The sequence below is a fragment of the Culex pipiens genome, chromosome 3 (assembly GCF_016801865.2).
Source record: "Culex pipiens pallens isolate TS chromosome 3, TS_CPP_V2, whole genome shotgun sequence".
Classification (NCBI taxonomy): Eukaryota; Metazoa; Arthropoda; class Insecta; order Diptera; family Culicidae; genus Culex; species Culex pipiens.
In genome coordinates, this window is record NC_068939.1 from 69,724,579 (window position 1) to 69,743,448 (window position 18,870).

Sequence of the window (18,870 nt, forward strand, 5' to 3'; positions counted from 1 at the left end):
TTCAAAGATATAAATTTTGCGTCGCTTTCAATATTTTGACAAAATTCCTTCTACAAGTTGTTTAGAATAGTGCTCTACACATGCTGATTCCTTTTGGTAATGATTATCCCACTCCTTGTAAAGTTATGGAAATCGTCATTAATCAATGATTGCCAACTAGGACGTCAATGACTGTGCCACAAAATTATATAAATTTTGAAGCACAATTGATTTAGATCAAAAATTCCTTCAGTGGCTTCAAGAAGGCAACAACCGGCACATGCTGATTCCTTTTGGTGCTGAAATTCGTTGAATTTTATTTAATACAGAATATTTTATAATGATGATTAATTTTCTTTGAAAATGATCAACGGCTTCACCTTAATCAGTGGAAAACTAATGCACCAAAAACGTAAACAAACCCTTGTCCTTGTCCTGGTGTACCGCCAAAATCCTTTCCTCGTTAATCCACAGCAGCATCTTGGGCAAGAGGATTACTTTTCTGGGGCAGCGGCTTGGCCGAAACTTTCCTTGCACCCGTCAACACGGAGCGAAACTTTTTCTTCGCCCCCAGCCACAAAAACACAAACAATCACTTAACCACAACATATCACGGCTCCCGAACGCCATGGAACGAACGAACACACACTCCCTCGGTCACAGAACGTACTCACAACCCGCGGCGATTCGCGGACTATAATTCATCCGCCGAAAACTACTGCGCGAAAACGTAAACAAACCAGCCCGTCACGAACGCAAAAGCTGTCTGTCTGCCGATTGCCGATTCCTGTCACGACATGTCTCTCGCGTTGCGTGCGAGCAGTGAACGAAAAAAGAGAGAAAAGAGAGAGTAAGCGAGCGCGTGGGCTCATTTTTGCGCTTTGCGATGAAATTTTATATGCGGTAAAATACTTTTTAATGTGATTAGTTTAACTAGTGTATTTAAAGTAAATTAAAGTAAAAAAAACACAATAAAAATGTCCATTAACAAAACTGCCATTTTAGCTAAGTCCCGCTTGAAAAAAAATTAACTTTATAAATCATCTCATAATCCAGGGTTTTCAAAAATATTCTAAGTGTCGGAAAAGTGAAATTTTGTCGAGGAGTGAAAATTTTGCTAAGTCCAACAAAAACAAGATAAAACTAGAAAATATCATCTCATGATAAAGAGGTCGAAATTTTTTCTAAGTCCCAAAATAATTTGGCTTTCGAAATTCTGCTAAGTCCAGCAAAAACAAGATAAAACAAAATAATATCATCTCATGATAAAGATTTCGAATTTTTTTCTAAGTCCCAAAATAATTTGGCTTTCGAAATTTTGCTAAGTCCAGTGAAAACATGATAAAACAAAATAATATCATCTCATGATAAAGAGGTCAATTTTTTTTCTAAGTCCCAAAATAATTCGGCTTTCGATTTTTTTCTAAGTCCGGTAATATCATGAGAAAATGAAAATTTATCAACTGATGCTAAAAGGTCCACAAACATCGAAAGGAACATAGATTTCGGCGCGCATTTTAAGAGTTTTTGGAACAAATATCAAACATGCCATGATATCAAAAACAACTCAACTTATTTTTTTGTTCGTTTCATGATGCGACTTTCTGCCCGGGAACTAAAAACTAAAAACTAAAAACTAAAAACTAAAAACTAAAAATAAAAACTAAAAACTAAAAACTAAAAACTAAAAACTAAAAACTAAAAACTAAAAACTAAAAACTAAAAACTAAAAACTAAAAACTAAAAACTAAAAACTAAAAACTAAAAACTAAAAACTAAAAACTAAAAACTAAAAACTAAAAAATAAAAAATAAAAACTAAAAACTAAAACTAAAAACTAAAAACTAAAAACTAAAAACTAAAAACTAAAAACTAAAAACTAAAAACTAAAAACTAAAAACTAAAAACTAAAAACTAAAAACTAAAAACTAAAAACTAAAAACTAAAAACTAAAAACAAAAAACAAAAAACAAAAAACTAAAACTAAAAACTAAAAACTAAAAACTAAAAACTAAAAACAAAAAACAAAAAACAAAAAACTAAAAACTAAAAACAAAAAACAAAAAACTAAAACTAAAAACTAAAAACTAAAAACTAAAAACTAAAAACTAAAAACTAAAAACTAAAAACTAAAAACTAAAACTAAAAACTAAAAACTAAAAACTAAAAACTAAAAACTAAAAACTAAAAACTAAAAACTAAAAACTAAAAACTAAAAACTAAAAACTAAAAACTAAAAACTAAAAACTAAAAACTAAAAACTAAAAACTAAAAACTAGAAGAATGTTTCGTATTTCACCCATAAATCACACCACCATCCATCCATCGATTTCTTCGTCCTGCACCGTACAAAATCAAGCATTCCAGCCTATAGTTTGCTCTTGGTGATGGTGCAAATGCAAATCCTGACCAAGCGCAAGTCAATAAATCATCATAATCCACGTGACCACGTTCTCGTGTCTGGCCCCGGTTGTTGTCCCCTCGTGTTCCCGGTGGAAAATTAAGCAGCCAGGAAGAAAAACAACCACTTCATCATCGTTACTCGCTTCCGTTTTGACGAGCGCCGGCTGTACGACACCGGAATTTAATTCCTTGTGGCAACGGAGGAAAAGTCGGGAACCGCCACAGGGATTGACAAATTGGTTGCGCATAGACGAGAGGACTGCCAAGTTCTGGACACACAGCATGTTTCCTGTTGGTGGACTACTGGGAACTCTGGGGAATGGGGGTTCTCACGCTCTCGTCACCCACGAGTCGTGAGAGGCTTTGAAATTTCCAGTAACATTCCAGGAATGCTCTTGTTAAGAAAAAATAAGGTAAATGGTCCTAATTTAGTTGTATGAAGAATGTTTACTAGCAATAGTGGCCGACAGCTATAAAGTCAACTTCGTTTTTTTTTCATTTACATATATTAAGCCTTCCAAACATATCGGTGCACATCAACCAGAGCTTTTTGCACCAAGATTTGTGTTATATTCTAGTACCTTCAAAACTGCGGGAACTATCGATGGAAATGTTTTATTTCTTATCTCAAAAGTACTGTCTACAAAATTATTTACAGCAAAGTTTTGCTATTTTTACCATCAAATTGTTACTGGATTGGATTCGGTAGTTTGTTAATTGCTGTGCACCCTTAATTGATTTTTTGCAACCTGTGTATTATTAATAGGAAAAAGCCATTCAAAATAGAAATCGTAATCACTTCCAGCCAGTTTAGTCCTAGGCCAAGAAAAATCGACAATGAAAATGTTTCTAAGAATTTGAGTCAACCAGGAAGTTGGTCATAAACGGAGATCTTAGTCGGATCTCAGAAGCCAGAGAGCCAACATTTGTATTTTATTTTTAAAAATATTTTAGGTTTAAGCATAAAAAATGTTTATGTGAATGAATTTTGCAAATTTGTTTGCATTTATTAAAATAAAAGGAATTACTAAATTCAACAAAAGAAAATTTTAAAATATGTTGTGCCATGCTTGAGATCTGAGTCCCAGGAAGTCCAGGGACAAAAATAACGGGATTTTTCGAAAGCCGGGAAATTTTGAATACCGCATTTTTTTAAATAATTTGTCCCTAAAAAACCAAATGGTCTGAAAATTCAGATTTAGTTGTGGAAATAGATGACCAGTTGAACCTTTAATAATCAATTAGAATTTTGAAGCATTAAAATTTGTATTCTACATGTAAACAATTCTCTACCAAAACAGGAAATGGATTTTATTAGTATTTTTTGATTTGGCTCAAACTTTGTGGGGGCCTTCCCTATGACAAAATAAGCTTTTTTGTGTCATTGGTTCACCTATACAAGTCTCCATACAATTTTGGCTGCTGTCCAAACATAAATGGAGCGTAAATATTCAAACAGCTGTAACAATTGAGTGAATTTTCTGATCAAAGCGGTGTATTCGGCAAAGTTAAAGGTATTGTTGAGGCCTATTGAGAAGAAATAGGTACACGGAAAAAAATTGTGGATTTTTTATCAATTTTTTTCACAAATACTCAATTTTCCAAAATACGTATTTTTTATTTACGAAATTGAATTTCTAACCGAAAATACTAATTTTTTTTTTGATAAAGGCTCTGTTTCCAAGATATAGCCACTAAAAGTTTGCACGGCGTGTTTTCTGGGCAAAATAAAGGAGAAAAAATAGTCATCGCAACTGTCAAATTTGTCTTATAGGAAATTTTCTCAGCTTTCCAATGCTTCTAAGAGTGAAATGTTTCATCGGGAAATTTCTGAGATATCTATTTTTTATATTATTTGTTCTAAATTCCTGTATTATTTATTGTAAACTTTGTAATAACTATTCTGGAAACTTGTCAAATGATGTTTTTCATGTGTCATTTATTCATCAAAATGTGCAAAATTAGGCAAGAAACAACTTTGGAGATGGTTGCAAATCGCTAAATATTTTAAAATTAAGTTTAACCGAGTTATGGGATTTATTCAAAAATGAAAATCATAAAACCTTCTTAAAAATATTATTTAAAAGAATTAAAAGATAATTACACAATTTTTGTGTATAAATATCACGTGTCTGCTCTTATTGAGCTGATTCAATCGATTTTTTGCGGGTTTGAGATTGTTAAGTTTATTAATGGATTTTTATGAATAAATATGAAACTTCTTAAAGCATACTTGAACCGGGAACATGGATCCAAAAGATGATTAAAAATCGCAAATGAACTACCATTTACTGTTGCAAGGTTCAAAAGTCATATTCTCATGTGTATGAAATAACGAAAAAAAGTTTTACTGTTGAAAATGCATTTAAATGTAGGAGTAAAATTTGTGTGTTTTATCTCTGAATGTTGAAAACACTGCCACATACATTTTTTGGTTTAAACAAAAATAAAATATTATTTAACAAAAAATATCAAACAGAGTATTCCATTCCAAACTATTTAAACAAAAATCAAAGTATTTTCAAAACGTTTTAAAAAGATAAGATAAGACTTCTATAATATTGCTGATTCCTTGATCATTTCATGAAAAATAAAAAATATAAAAATCATTTCATACTCATGAAAAGTTTTTCTCCTGAAGCTCGCCTCAGTAATTTTTAATTCAATTTTGTGTAAATAACATGTTTTGTATCCATGCAATTGATTAATGTTTGGTCAAGGAAATATGATATTTTTTTCATAAAAATCTAGTGATATCCTAACAAATCTCAAACCTGCAACAAAAAAATCGGTTTTATCAGCTTAATTCAAGCTAAATTCGAGCAGAAACGTGATATTCGTACACAAACATTATGTTATTATCTTTTGAATATTGTAAAACATATTTTTTAATACGGTTTTATGATTTTCATTTCTGAATAAATCTCATATATTCAAAAACTCGGTCAAACCTAATTTTGAAAATATTTAGCGATTTGCAACCTTCTCCAAAGTTGTTTCTTGCCTTATTTTGCTCATTTTGATGAGTAAATGACACATGAAAAACATCATTTGACAAGTTTCCAGAATAATTATTACAAAGTTTACAATAAATAATACAGGAATTGAGAACAAATAACTTTAAAAATCAATATCTCAGAAATTTCCCGATGAAACATTTTGCTCTTAGAAGCATTGGAAAGCTGAGAAAATTTCCTTTAAGACACATTTTACAGTAATGATGACTATTTTTGCTTGAAATGTATGTTCTAAAAAACACGCCGTGTTTGATTTTAGCGAAACATTTGCAGTTTTTTTTTTATTTTTAAAAATAGTAACCATGAAAGACCATTACTAAAAACAAAAAATATTTTTTGAAAAGTTCAGCAAATTTGCTATAAAACTGTCTAAGAGACATTGAAGATCTGCAATTTTTTTCCGTGTACCTATTTTTTCTCAATAGTCCTCAACAATACCTACAACTTTGCCTAAGACACCAAATTGATCAGAAAATTCACTCAAAAGTTATTTACAGCTGTTTGAATATTTACGTACCATTTTTGAAACGACAGCAGCCAAAATTGTATGGGTGAACCAATGACCCAAAATAGCTTCTTTGGTCATAGGGAAGGCCCCCACAAAGTTTGAGCCAAATAAAAAAATACAAAAAATAAAAATGGTCGAAATCGGCCGATTTTGTAGAGAGTTGCTCATATATTAGCATGAATTTGGCTTATTAGGGAAAATTGACAAAACTTTGGCTTACTGATTCAAAATATTTAGCCCTTTAAAACATTTTCTATTAGATTTTATATACTTTTTAAAAACTGGTTATTATATTTAAGTATACTGATGATTTTTATTTTGACAAAATGTATGATATTAAATTATCTTTCATCAAACACCGGAATCTCGGGCAAATCAGGACAGAAGTAAAGAATTAAACAGCTATTTATGCCAATTTTCTGCATAGAATGTAAACAAAACAATTATTACAACGATTTCCAAATGTATTGCTTCAAAGTCTCCTGTACATTTTTAGACTGTAGTTCCGATTTACCCCAGTTGGCGAAAGTAACTTATAGATAATTTGTAAAATAGGTTTTATATAAAACATGAGTTTTAAACATAATCTTAATTTACATTGACTGGTATCATATAATTTATTTTCGGATTTTTTAGACATTTTCAAAGAGATTTTTCAAGCTTTTCTAGGTATTTCATATGAAAAAATATTCATTGAAATTGAATCACATTGGATAAAAAATTGAAGTTTATTTAAAATCCAAAGAATAACAAAGATAAAAAAATGATCATTTTTTTACTTTTTTAGATTATTTAAAAACGGTCGACTTATTTATATTTTTATGCTTGAAAACATAATAAATGAAACAAAATTATTTATTTTTATTTTGAAAAATTCTAAAAAATTCTACTGCCAGCCACCCTAACACTGGCGGGTACTCACGATGCAAAGCAACAGGTACGCATGCGCATTTATCACGTGAAAAGCCCATCATCACAGTGAGTGCTTCGCTGTATGCAGTTAACGACTTGTTTCTTTCTTTTTTTTTTTCATTCTGAATTGGGTTTAATGTGTACTATGAATGTTTTTTTTTTTTAATTTTACAAGTTGATATTGCCTTTTTATTTGATTGAGTATTCCTATTAAATTATGAAACAAATATATTTGTAAGAGATCTTTGAAATAAATAGTTACAAATAAATTCGTTTTAAATTTCACTCTTGACAATTTGAAAGTATTTCACAAAATACAATACATTATTAAAAAAAATCACCCATCTTCAATAAACATAAAAATGAGTACCACTTCACTCACCTTTTTAAACATCACTCACAGCTATGTTGCCAACCGTCGTCCTTGTTCGGCTATCAACAGTTCCATAACTCAGACCCAAACGGTCCACCACCGTCAAAGGTTCTGCCGTCGTGGTCGTCGTCAAAATCGGGTGTATTTTCACTTTACGGCCGGTTAAACGTGTGTCTGTGCACAGTGTCAGTTTTTTTTTTAAAACATGTTGTTTTACAACAACCGCACCCCGGTGCATCACAAAGTTATGTTTGTTTGTTTCAATCGGGGGTCGTTTCAAAAGTGTGACGGTTAAAGAGTCTAGAGTAAGATATTAAAATAACGTATGAGGATAAAAAGAGAGCAGAATTAGTTGCTTGAAAAGATAAATTCGATACGATGTTTTCAGAACTTAATTTAAAATTGTGAAGAAAATCCAAGCAAAAAATATTTATTGTTTGTACTCAAGAGTGGGTGGCGATACTTAATTATGTGAGAAAGATTTATTGCAATTTTTAAAGAGTGAAAACGAAAAGGGAGATTGGAAGTTTCAAACGGCGACAAGTGTAATCATTGCTGTTACTTTGTTACGTTACGTGTCGTGTTGGCTCAAGTGGACACTTCAAGTGTGAGTTTATGAGTTATTTATTACCTGTTCGGAAAATTGTGTAAGACGACTTTCGGGAACATTTATTGTGTTGTTTGCATAAGAACTACAAGCATTTAAAGACAGTGTTATGAATTAATGTTAAGAAATTTTAGTCGTTTTTAGCCTTTTTTTTTCCATACTTCATTTTATTTTTTTCTATGCGTTTTTCGTAATTCAACGAAACTTCATTCAAGCCATCTCCATTTACAGTCCAGACTCGATTATCCGAAGCCTCGACGATTGCCTGTAAAATTCAAAAATGCATTTTTTTTTTTCAATATTTCCTCATCGCCATTTTGGCCGCCATCTTGGATTTATAAATTCTAAATCATTTAAAACTAGTTTGAGGGTCATACTAAGGCTAAATTATCAAAAATAAGACAACAACAAAAATCTTTTTTTTTCGTGACTCGATTATCCGAAGTTTTGATTACCCGAAGGCAAGGTAAAATATCGGATAATCGAGTCTTGACTGTACTAAATTTTGGTTTCCTTCTTTGCTTTATTAGTTCATCAACGCCCGGATCAAATGAAACAAGCAGATCCTTATTTACTCAAAGCTGAGAATGATCCCAGAAGGATAGAAAAATCCAAATAATCTGTCAACGACGGCTAAAGTTTCGCGAAAATTGTTGTACGGTGAACCACACGCCACAATTTATGACAGTTTTTAATAGCATAAATGTCTCATTTGATTAGTTTTAAATGTTTTCATATTTGCTCTCAAAATCATTTTTGTTTTCAAAATTGCAAATCGGACAAATATGCTTCCCTTTGCCCCCTCATAGTGATCGCTGATGGGGCAATAAACCAACAAGTGGCACTTTACGACAGAGTGTTTTGTTTTGGTTCACCTCAGTCCATTGCCATTTCTGGTTAAACGGCAGTGGAGCGTAATTTGGTCAACGTTCTTTGTGTTTGGTTGTGATCAATTCCACTAAAGGAAAACCGATTAAGGTTTGATGAGAAGCTAAAATTTTAAATTTATGATATTATGTTTAAAAAATGTTTGAAGCTGGTGAGAAATGTAACTTTTTGCCATTTTAATGCAAACATAAAAAAGTGTCATAAAAATATGAACGCAATTTCAGGAATATCAATATTGACCCAAATTGTTAGCCACTCGTTCTCGTTTTCTGAAGAAAGTATGTAACACAAGAATAAATAGGTTGCATTTTGGCCGTGTGTCCCCCACATAAGATTTTAAAATTGCCAAACTTTCCACGGAACGATTTTGCATAAAACAATAATCATGCCCCCGCAATCACGGTGTAGCACACCACAGGAAATATTTTCGCTTTTCTCAAAAGATAATTCTGTTTGCTTTGGAAAATCACAAACAAACAGGAATAAAACAGTCGTTCAAGGCAAACAACCGGTAACTTTTTTTCTCAGAATGTTGGGAAATTTCCTTGTGAATAATACGCGAAATTGTGATCATGGTTCAATCCTGTATCAATGTTTGAAAATTACTCACAAACTATTCTAATAAAATTTTCACCAAACTTATTATTAAACAAAGCCTAACCCATTTTCAAACCCTACTCTTGTCTTTTTATTCTTCCCTTTAAATCAGTAGCAAAAAAAACACGCCGAGGAAAAACTGGCAGCGGAAAAACCGCGAGAAAATTGTGGCACCCAAAAATAACAATAAACAGAGCGCGCCAGGGTGCGCGAATTTATTTTCCCAATGTTTTCCTTTCGTTTTGCGGACATAAAACGAGCACAGCGAATAACTGGTTCATGTTTTGGTGCACCTTTTGGGGCGTTCTTTTGCTTTACTTTTTTGATAGTTTAAAGTAATGCCTTTCCTGCATCGTTTGGAGTTGACAGGTACCCGAGCAGGGGTAAATAACACGGGAATACCAAATTTTGGTATTACTTGGGCAAATAACAGAGACCAAAATGTGCCCTTGGTTGCCCAGTAATAGATGGTAAAATACCATGAAATCATACCAAAGTCTTGTATGTGGAAGGGCACAACAATACCAAACCATGTTATTCCAAGGGTAAAATAATACCTCAAAATAAAACCATTTCAATACCAAGTTGAGGTCTTCTGGATTTTTGAACATTGCTTAAATACCAAAACTTGGTATTGCCATGGTTTTATTTTTAGGTATTCCCGCGCCCTTGGAAAATCATATTTTGGTAATTCTGTGGTCTTTCACATACACGATTTTGGTATGATTTCATGGTATTTTACCATCTATTACTGGGCAACCAAGGGCACATTATGGTCGCTGGTATTTGAACAAGTAATACCAAAATTTGGTATTTTCATACCATTTTTAGTGCAGCAGTTGCAGTTAGTGAAAAAACGGAAATTATTCATATGCAACAGCCAAATCTACTCACCTGATGATTCCATGTTGTTATTAGTGATATTCTTCACCACACCGAATGCATTTGTCATTGATGAACGGCCTGTGCTTGAAGTTCTTGAAGCTTCTGAAAAATAACAAGATTGAAAATAAGTCTAATTAAAATGAAACTGAATTGAAATTCACCAAAATTCATTAATCTGTCGATTGACTCGTTTTTCAAAGTATTTGGTTATCCCGACTTAGAGATATTTCAACGTTTTTGAAAAAAATATTAGTGGGTATATCACAAAAAAAATTTAAATCAGCTTTAACATTTTTGGGTTTCAAGTCATTTTAGCGCAAAATTAATTATCTCGTAAATTTTTTTTAACAAATTTCCCATAGTTTCATAGAAAATTGATGAAACCTTTCAATATTCAAATAATACCAAAATGTGCCATCCTGCCTTAGAAAATTTTCCACAATTTCAAGTCATTTCTGTAGGGGGTGTGTGTGTGTGTGTGTGCAACCAACCAAACGGGACCACGCGGTCGCTTCTTACAAATTGAGTTGTTTCCATGTATTTTTAGATCTACATTCTATACATGCAAATAACTCGCATAGGCATTTGGAAGGTGTTAGCTCTGCCGAGCTTCGGAGACCCATTTCTACGCTGGCTAGTCGAGCGCGAGGTCCCTCAGCTTTTATCGACAAGCCCCGCCCTGAAGAACGTTTGCACCAATCGGGTTCAAACGTTATTTAGAACTTCCGAACCCTTGTCAAATGGACAAGGACCCAGCGCGTATATAGTTTGATAGTAACAGTATTCCTAATTCCAGACGTCGCTCACCAAGCCGTGATGGCCTAGTGGTTAGCATTTTTGCTTACCAATCCAAAGGACGGGGGATCGAACCCCGACTCGGGCGACTTTGATTTTTCGTTCATGTTTAGAGTTTCAAGATTAATACTTCCTATACTTTCTCGTTGGGAGCAGATGGGAATCGAACCCAGGACCATTCGCTTAGAAAGCGAACACCGTAACCAGTCAGCCACGGCCGCTCCTTCAAGTCATTTCTGTAGGGGGTATATCAAAAATGTTTAAAATCAAGTTTGAAATTTCCAGTTTTGAATGAAAGCATTCGCTTTGAGACATCATTTTAGCGCAAAATTAATTATTTTGTCAAAATTGGTCAAAATTTTCCCATAGTTTCAGAGGAATTTGATAAAACACTTCAATACCAAAATAATACCAAAATGTGCCATCCTGACTTAGAAAATTTTCCACAATTTCAAGTCATTTCTATAGGGGGTATATCAAAAATGTTTAAAATCAAGTTTGAAATTTCCGGTTTTGAATGAAAGCATTCGCTTTGAGACATCATTTTAGCGCAAAATTAATTATTTTGTCAAAATTGGTCAAAATTTTCCCATAGTTGCAGAGGAATTTGATAAAATACTGTAATACCAAAAGAATACCAAAATGTGGTGTTCGATCATTGACAAATTCTGCAATTTTGCAATATCAAAACAATACCTTAAATTGGTATGATACCACATTTTGCTCTTGCATAATCCTTAAGACAAATTTTAAAGGGTCCAAGAATACCAAAATTTGGTATTGATACCAAAGAAAGGTATTATTACGCATTTCCCTTGTTATTTACCCATGCTCGGGAATTGTTTTGAATGTTTGCATGTAATTAAATGATTTTTTAACTGTAAAGAAATTCTATTTTTTATGGTAATTTCTCGTATTTTTTCTCGTATTATTGTTATAATGCAATGTAAAATATATTGAAAAAAAAATCGAAGTTAATAAAAAATCCTCTTAAACATCGGCGATCCACAAAGTTACTCTCTCAGAGACTGGAAAGAGATTCGTTTTTTATTGTTCATTTGGATAAACCCTGGTGATACCCTTCTCTTTAATCAAAACATCAATTTTGCCTCATTGTTTTGTTTTTAATACAAGTGCACCACCTAAATATTTTGAAATTTCGGAAATTCCCGGTATTCTGGCAAATTTTCCAAACCTTTTTTTTCGTAAAATCGCGATAACTCGTGATGGTTACAAACAAACCCTTATGTTTGCAAATAATTTTTTTTGTAATTGTCTGCTCTACAATTTTTTAAACAATGTTACACTCTAAAAAATAACCCAGCAAAGTTAGAAAAAACACGACATTTTAAAATGAAAAATTTTGTTCTAAATAAAAAAATGAAACTTCTAGGTCAATGTAGATTCGAAAAGATCATTGAATTTCCCTTAAAATAACACATTTCAAAAATGTGTACAGTCGAGAAGCGGAAAATGGGAAATTTTGTAAACTTTTTTAAAGTTTTTTTTTTCGATGATTCTGAGTACGCCATCAAATCGGGCATCTTATTTTACATAAAAGTCCCTTTGACACCAAATTTCTATCTCATCGCCGTTTCAGGCTGCAAATTATTGAAAAACACATGTTAAAAAATGGAAGGGGTCGTACCGCCCTCCGTCACTAGAAATCAAAAAACGGACTTCGGATTCGTTAACAGGGACAAAAGTTACCTCTTAGCACAAAGTTTCACGCAAATCGAAGAGGGATCGGGGCAACTTTTCCCAATGTCGTGTGAGTCACAAACAAAAAAATGTTTTTCGTATTTTTTTTTTATTTTTCTCATTTTTAACATCAAATTCGAATTTCAGAAACCCATTTTAAATTTTAATAGTTGATTGACATCTTGGATTTTCAAATCCTAAATAATATTGGAGTAGTTTAGGGGTAAAAAAATCGCCTACGGATAATCGAGGCTGGACTATATCTAAGAAATAAATAAATATGACATACATACAGAGAAATCTATTTTTACGCGGTGGCGTTACGCTTTATATTTCGTCGATTTTCTAAAACCAAATAATATTTTTGCTAGCAAGCAAGCAAGGTGAAAAACAACCAATTTCAAACTTCATCCCCAAGTGGCATGCAAATACTGAATCATTAGATAAATTTAATTGTAGCTAAGTAAATACGATTCAAATTAGAGCAAAAAGCCATAAATCTGCACTTTCCCACATAATGCCGAACCCAAGTTAGAGCTCATCAGCTAATGCACAGTCCAGCAGCTCGGCTGCAGCTCAAAAAGTTCATCCACTTTATAACTTTTTGTGCTGTTTGCACACTTCCGCTGGCTAGCTGGCTCCCCTCTTCCTCGAAACGGGATGTTAATATTCAGTTCAAATCTTCTCCGAGCGATGGATTTCTTGTGCGTCAACCGAAGCATAAATCGAAATCGCTGCTCAAACATCCATCGCGAGCTTGGTTCAACAATCAACCTCATCGCTGAAATCGATGCCCCGGCCTTGAGTGATGAATCGGGTCCGGAACCTTGGTCCGGATGTAGCCGCCTGGATGGTCCTTTTACAGCGGTATGACGACAACAGTCGTGCCACGACTACTTTGAATTTCCTACCCTCGCCATCGTCGTCCACCGTCTTTTGCGGAGATTCACTGTGCTGAATGCTTCCGAACAAATAACTCCAAGTGAGACGGGGAGGTTTGGAATCCGGCACAAGAAACTTTGCACAATGTGCTTTTGTGGAAAACTTTCAGCACACTCGTTGCTCTGGTGGTAGTAAAGTAGAGTAGAAAGTGGAGAAATACCCGGATACCGGAAACCCGGACGCGAGGGTGGTCTTTTTCCGGCCAAGTTGAAGAGTCATGAAGTCCGAACTGCTGAGTGATGCTGGGTGCTGGATTGTGGCGTGGTGAATGTACTTTGTTTGGGGTGGGCTTTTGCGCCCACTTGTTGCAGGATTATGCAATTGAGCTGCTGCTGAGTTGGAAGTTGAATATCTCAAGATGTGGGTTATGAAATTGTTGCCAGTTAACCCCGACTGCAGCTCGCACTTCTATGTTGGGGTTTGCTTCAGAAAGCTTTGCCAACCACTACAAACTCAAATGGTTCATTGTTTCACATTGTTTCCTCTCTGGCAATGATGCCAGTGTTAACTTAACCAGAAGCAAAGGATTTTCACCACGAGCAGTTTCACTTTTTTGTTGAACTACCAGCTTGATACCCGTTCAGCAAACAAATCTAACCTCACAATAGAGATGCAGAACTTTATTCTCTTTGAGTTGGAAGGGTGGTATGCATAAACTGAACAGATTAGAACTTCGGCTGTCAGTAGTTTTAAACACTCCGACATCCAACATCCAACTCCAACTGCGGATTTTCAAGAAGTTTTAACCTCACCAACTCCTTATGTGTTTTTTTATTGTTAAAAAAAGATGTAAGCTACAAGTTGAACATTTTGTAACAATTTCTTATTCAGAGCACCATGCATACGATCCTTAAAGTTCTTATGCTCCTGCTTCTGACACTTTATTGCATTCCTTGCACCCTGTTCACCCTACATTACACAACTTGCCTTCATTGATGAAGTTTATATGAATAAAATCTGCAACCGATCTCTCCATTCAAGGGGAAACAATCATCGAGAGAGAGAGTTTTATTTGTTTCACGACGCGTATCAATCCTTCAGATAAAGGCGGATGGGTGATAGCATCAATGGCCGTTGTCACCGATAAGGACCCAGCAGCTACACTTGTCAGCATCATTCAGTCCGAGCGGCGGCATCAAGGATTCAATGCAGGACCGTTGTTCCATGAGTGATAGGCGGGGTTCATTGAAATATTACGTAACTATTACAAATCTCTCCAGGATTCCTAAATTAATATCTATTAGCAAACAATAGTTCAAAAATTTCAAATTTTGTTCCAAAATTTCCCAAAAATCATATTTTTTTTAAATTTATTTTGTTGTAATATCTTTAAGAGAAAAGAGAATCGATAAAATAATTAGAATTATTATCTCAGTTAGTCCGTCTCAGCCGGGACCGTGGTGTAGGGGTAAGCGTGGTTGCCTCTCACCCAGTCGGCCTGGGTTCGGTCCCAGAAGGTCCCGGTGGCAAATTTTGAGACGAGATTTGTCTGATCACGCCTTCCGTCGGACGGGAAGTAAATGTTGGTCCCGGACTAACCTAAAAAGGTTAGGTCGTTAGCTCTGTCCAGGTGTAGGAGTCGGTCTCCCTGGGTCCTGTCCTGGTGGAGTCGCTGGTAGGCCGTTGGAACATCAATCCAAAGGTCGTCAGTTCGAATCCCGGGGTGGATGGAAGCTAAGGTGTAAAAAGAGGTTTGCAATTGCCTCAACAATCAAGCCTTTGGACACCTAGTTTCGAGTAGGAATCTCGCAATCGAGAACGCCAAGGCAATGCTGTAGAGCGAATAATTTGATTTGATTTTGATTATCTCAGTTAGTGCAACTAAAAATATAAATCGTGTTACGCAACACGAATCAGAGCCAAATTGCAGAAAAATTGAATCCTTATCGTATTTTTAAAAATCTCAAATTTTGCATTGTGTAATGCTTGAACAACCCCCTCAACTGTTTACGACGACGATCGGAGCTCATTGTTATGCAGTCCTGCAACGGAGTGTCACTTGACGAGAAATGAGACAGCTATTCAGGGCACACTGATGAACGCTTTCTGATTGATACTTTTCGATAGATCTTTTGTGCGTGAGAATAAAACTCTCTGGCATTGTTTGCGGTATTGTAATGGCTCCTTGAGAGTGATCAGAATTGAATGAAAAATGACTTAAGAGCGAGTCCACGAACAGGGCATACCCCTTTGTATGGGACGTCGTTTGGACCTCACCAATCTGCCTGAAATTTTCAGGGGTTGTTTGTACATATAAAACTAGCATCTGGCTGCTGATCCATTTTGATCCATTTTAGCCCTTTAAAAACTAAAAGTTGAAAAAAATCTTTGATTCACATTTATTGAAAATCATGCTCGTTTCCAAGGATACTAGATGACACCAGAAAAAAGCAGCTTAATAATTTTTTTTAACTTTTATTTTTTAAAGGGCTAAAATGGATGAAAATACAAATTTTTATGCATGTTTTTATTGTGAAATTGTCTCAGGAACACGAATATGATAAAATTATTACCAGAAAATGGGATCTAAGGGGTCCCCCGAGCAAAAATTTACACTAAAAGTAAAAGTGTCAATTTAATATGTTAAACTGCCTTACCCAAAGCGTTCTCATCCTCAAATGGTAGTCTCAGATGTCCCCTACAAGCTGCAGGTCGAACCGAGTTGATATCTGGATGGAACACTTTTTTTTGAGTTTGAAAATTGTGCTATTTTTTCACTAAAATGCCAATAACTCCCTTTAGATTCAACCAATTGGGATGCTCTACCCTGCATTTTGTTGCATTTTTTAAGCTCCTCCAAATGCATTTTGAATTTTGAAATTTAATTGAATTTTGCAGAAGTCGCCTTTTTACGGTTTTTGACGTTTTTGAACCTTAAAACTTTGTGTCCCGATTTGCCCCACTTCCCGTTGACGTAGAGTGCTCATATTTTGGGCAGATGCTAGTTTTATATGTACAAACACACCCAGAAAATTTCAGGCAGATTGGTGAGGTCGAGGCGAGATGGGTATGCTTTGCTCGTGGACTCGCTCTTAAAAAAAAGAAAGGATTAATGTTTGCTTTGGAAAAACGCTTTACTCAGAAATCTTAAAAAAATGATTGATTGAATTTTGGCCCGAAACCCGGAACTCAAAGCCTTATTTTTTAAAGCTATTTTTCTGAAATACTTTTGCGATATCTGTATCCGCTCTTAAAAATTTGTGCCTTCGATCGTTGGAAAACCGCTCGTAAAACCCACAATTTTAATATTTCAGATTTTTAGGAGGCGAGCATTCCATTTTTTGATTTACAATTTTGGACCGGTAAATGTGGTCAAAACCATTTTTAGATGTATTTTTGGACTATTTTACAAATAAAACATTCATTCGAAAACATGCGCCATGAACAGCTTGTGCCCAAAATGTGAATATTTTTCTAAATTTCAAATTATAGAGCTGTTGCCTTATTAGTGTTTAACGTCTCATTTTTAACCTATTTTTCTGATTAAATTGTTGATTTTTTACAGTTTCATATACTGAACATAAAATTCGAAGTCCAGGCTCGTTCTCGCTCGAAAGATCGACAAGTCGTCAAGTTGTCAAGTCGTAAAGTCGTCAAGTCGTCAAGTCGCCAAGTCGTCAAGTCGCCAAGTCGTCAAGTCGCCAAGTCGTCAAGTTGAAGCATAAACGCCAGCTTATTAACGCGAGCGCGTGAAAGTGCTAATTTTGGCTTATTTTAATAGATCGACAAAGTGCAATATCGAAACATATTTTTTGCAATTCCGTCGTGAAACTACTTACTTTTCCTGTCATTCTTGAACGACGAAATAGCCTACTTTTCTGTACCAAAAATAACAGAATCGAATAGCAACACTTTTCAAAATAAATGCTGAAAAGTTCTACTTTTCAGCACTGAAATGGGTGCTGAAAAGTTGAACTTTTCAGCTCTTGTTTCGAAAAGTAACACTTTTCAACATTTTTTGATTTAAACGATTAATTGACAAAATACATGAAAATTTGACTTAAAATTTCACTCAATGGGTGTTTTTCGGATTTGCAAAAAATGTTGTATGGAACTCGTTGCAAAACATGATTTTTTCAGCACTCTTCGTATTTATCCAACTCGGTGAACCTCGTTGGATAAATGTACGACTCGTGCTGAAAAAATCCTCTTTTTGCAACTTGTTGCATAAACTACAAACCCATGGGCCGAAAACAAACCCATGGGCCGAAAAGAGTGGGGAACAATGAGACAGCCTGGGTATATTCTAAATTTTGGTCAAACCTAATAAAAGGACACTGTAGCCCAACTCATGCCCTGTGAAATAACGAAAGAAATTTGGAGAAATATTAGTTTTGGTGTTAATGGCAGCCTATGAGCGAAAATGTAATTTTCAGTCATAATTTACTTTTAAACCCCAGAATCAAACATGTATGAATAACTTTGCAAGGGATCCTCCATAACCACAGCCACTTTTATGGCAGACGTGTATCTAGTAGACACATCTTTCCCCCAAATATGAGCCTCATTGGTTGAAACTACATCTTGTGAGAGCCATTTTATCATTGTTCCCCGTGTCTTATTGATGACTAATCTACCCAATTATCCAGAGGCCTCGAAAAAATGTCACTTCAGATAATCAAACCACGAAACATTGTTGTCTTATTTTTGATTGTCAAGCTTAAGTGATTTAGAAATTGTAAATCCAAGATGGCGGTCAGAAAGGCGGTGATACAAGATTGGAAACCCGATTCAATATCACCAAGAGGTGAAATACAAAACAAAATGAAGGAAATCCGACAGAAATATTTGTGAATTATTTACTCAGTGAGAATTTGACGTAAAGCCTAGAGTCTTTTAAGGCTTAATCTCGAATGCCTTTTTTTGAATTAAATAAAAAAAACATATTTAATTCACATTATTAGAAATTTTTTAAGAGTACTCAGTCTTCAATGTTAGTCTATGATTAACTTTGAAATAGTAGTTTATGCAAGAGACACTTTGATTATTCTTCATTAAACTTTTCAAAATCTATGGAAATCTTTCAAAACATGAATTGGAAGTGATTTTTGGCATATTTATTGAGTTTGAATTTCATTTAACCAAAAATATAAAGTTATTCGGTAAAATATATGGCTTTACAAAATTGGAATACTTTTTAATATAACTTTTGTTAACTAAAGTTTCATGTTTACAAAATTGCTTGAAAATATTCAAAACAAGTCACCTGCAATGGAACAATACAAAAACATGATGTTTTGCAAGAAAAATGTTGATTTTCGTA

At 34.3% G+C, this 18,870-nt stretch overlaps 1 protein-coding gene across 2 annotated transcripts in view; it reads left to right on the forward strand.

Annotated features, from left to right (window-relative positions):
• Positions 1-18,870, forward strand: part of LOC120414139 (uncharacterized) — an 87,244-nt gene that overhangs the window by 16,733 nt on the left and 51,641 nt on the right. Inside the window, exon 1 of one of the 2 annotated variants that reach the window (XM_039575175.2) lies at positions 7,655-7,799. The exons of the other annotated variant lie outside the window; for it this stretch is intronic. The gene's annotated coding sequence lies outside the window, so the exon portion shown is untranslated. Of the gene's footprint in view, positions 1-7,654; positions 7,800-18,870 lie in introns of those variants that run through there. 2 annotated transcript variants of the gene reach the window in all.